This window comes from Augochlora pura, chromosome 6 (genome assembly GCF_028453695.1).
Source record: "Augochlora pura isolate Apur16 chromosome 6, APUR_v2.2.1, whole genome shotgun sequence".
In the NCBI taxonomy this organism is placed as follows: Eukaryota; Metazoa; Arthropoda; class Insecta; order Hymenoptera; family Halictidae; genus Augochlora; species Augochlora pura.
Window position 1 is genome coordinate 20,181,931 of NC_135777.1, and position 2,410 is coordinate 20,184,340.

General features: G+C 49.5%; 1 long non-coding RNA gene across 1 annotated transcript; it reads right to left on the minus strand.

The window, feature by feature from the left end:
• Nucleotides 1-242: 242 nt before the first annotated feature.
• LOC144471507 (uncharacterized) lies at nucleotides 243-1,730 on the minus strand. Its single transcript, XR_013494302.1, has 3 exons — nucleotides 1,600-1,730; nucleotides 952-1,072; nucleotides 243-859 (listed from the first exon to the last, which is right to left on the minus strand). It is a non-coding gene; the product is annotated as an uncharacterized LOC144471507 (long non-coding RNA).
• Nucleotides 1,731-2,410: the final 680 nt, after the last annotated feature.

Sequence of the window (2,410 nt, forward strand, 5' to 3'; positions counted from 1 at the left end):
CAATTGTAACATGTATCTTAACTTTTATCCGTAAATGAGCAGCTGAATACTATATAGAATACTTCATAATACTATAATAGATTATATAATACTATACTAAATTATACATATAGTACTACATAATACTATATAAGAAAAAATAATCTTCCGTGACAAGTTGAGTACAACTTCATTGTTGGGCATTTAAAAGTTCCAATAACTGCTTAATGCAGTTATATGCACTCAATCTTCTAATAGAAAGACTTATATCGTGAAATAATAGGGTCACGGTTCGAATCATCCGCCACTAAAGGGCCGTCAAGGGACCGCCGCCTATTATTCTTACAACGTACCTTACGATAAGAAATATCTCTTTCCAAGCAGCATTGAAACCTGCGAACGTCCACCGTTTCAGGCGACGAAAGAAAGTGAATGAGCCACCGCGGGCAAATCCGCGAAGACAATCTAATCTCCCATTCATCAATTCGCGGTTCCGCGGCCGGTTCCTCGATCAATTAACGCGAAGGCGACCTCTCCCGCCGGCGCGCGCGTGTGTCGCCGTGGCCTGGAGAAGCACAAGGGGGCCGAGGCAGTTTCCGTGGAACGGCGCAATTGAAAGTGTAAAGGAGGCCGGCGGCGCGGCGACCAAAAGGATGTCCAAACGGAATCAGGATCGGCATGGGCATAGAACCGTGCCCCAGGCAGCCTCGTCGACATCCTGCCTCCGCCAGGATTGCGACACTCGCCGTGGCTCGTGCACGGCGAACACACGGTGTGCACCGGCAGCGGAAGGAGATCTTGCGCAATCGGCCGCCCATTGTCTCAGGATCCTCCTTGCCGGGGTCGGCTTCGACGTCGTCTTCGCGGCTAGCAATCTTTCCTGCGGCAACCAGGCGAAATTTAGTAACCCGTCGAGAGTTCGACATGTTCGATCGGGTCGGGGGACCGCGAGGCTCGAAACGACGATCGTACCTGGGACAATGAAATCTTTAATAGCAGGTGCGCGCGGGTCAACGGCAGCGGGAGGCAACGGTTCGTCCTCGGTTGCGTCGTTGGCCGGAACAGCGCACAGATGAAATCGAGAAGCTATAATCTGTTGATTATAATTTATGTTTCGGTATTAACATTCAGAGAAATTTAAAAAAAAATTAAATAGGAAAATTAAAAGTTTGAATCAAGGGTTACAAAATAATAGGTTACAAGTATAAATTACAGTTGCTTGTTAAAAATTCTATTAAAAATTAAGTATGGCGTTTAGTTGCAAAACACTATAAAATCCTGAAATTATAACAACTAATATAACTAATGTGTAAAAATAATAATTAATAAATTATTATTAATATGTAAAGACATATAACTCATAGGTAAAATTTCCACGATATTCACGATAAGAATTTTTCTAATGTAGTCTGCATGCAGCGACGACATTGGTCCGTCGAACAGAGACGCGAACACGATATTTCGTAGGAGCTGCGGGGTATTGCAGGGTAGGCAGTCGCGCGAGGTAATCCCGGCGAAGGTGGCCGATTGCCACACTGTTTCCTCCGCGCGCAATTTTACATCCGCGCGCGCGGTGGATACGGATGTGGGACGGCCGGCAGGAAAGCCAAAGCAACTCACCAGCCAGCCAGCCAGCCAGCAAGAAATCTATGAATCATCCGGCCACGGCAGTGATACACATGAGGCGAACAATCCTCGGACACATCTGCCGAGCCGCGCGCCGCGCGCCGCGACCGAGAAGTCCGCACCGAAACTCGTTTCTGCGGCGATTCGCGCCAGTTTCCCGCGTGGGAGGATTACGTAAACGGCTGACCTCAAGGAAACACGCGGCGCAGGTAAATAGGTGCAAACGTCGGCGCGGCTACGTGCCTAAAATCCTGAAATTCCGCTAATCAACTTCCGACGAAAGCGACCGACCGGTTGCCATTTACCTCACGGACCACCTCGCCTTTCTAACGGCCTCTAATCGTCGACGTTTTTTCCGCGATCGACGTGTCCCTCGCGTCGGCCAGCGGATTCTCGTTTACGTCACTAATTGTCGCGCAGTTTTCCATTTTCACTTCGCCGCGTCTTGCTCTCCTACCACCGTACGCTGACAAAAAAAAAGGCTAATTGCGCGGCGAACCCGTCGTCCCTCGTTACCGGACAAATGGCACCGTTAATTAGGCCAATTTGTGACATTTCCTAATGACGTCTTCGCGGTGGTCCTTCGCCCGGCTGGAAGTCCGGCCGGGGCCCGCGCCGGTACCTGTAATTGAGACGTGCCCCATGCGGCGGCGAATTATTTGAATGCGTCCGAACGAATGCGCCCGCTACGGGACGCTCTGGACTTTCTAATGGTATGCTTAAATAATAACGATGTCCGTTTCGAGCTGGGGCACTGACGAGCCCACGGCTCGTTCGCCTAAACATTGTCTTCGTGAATCCTCTT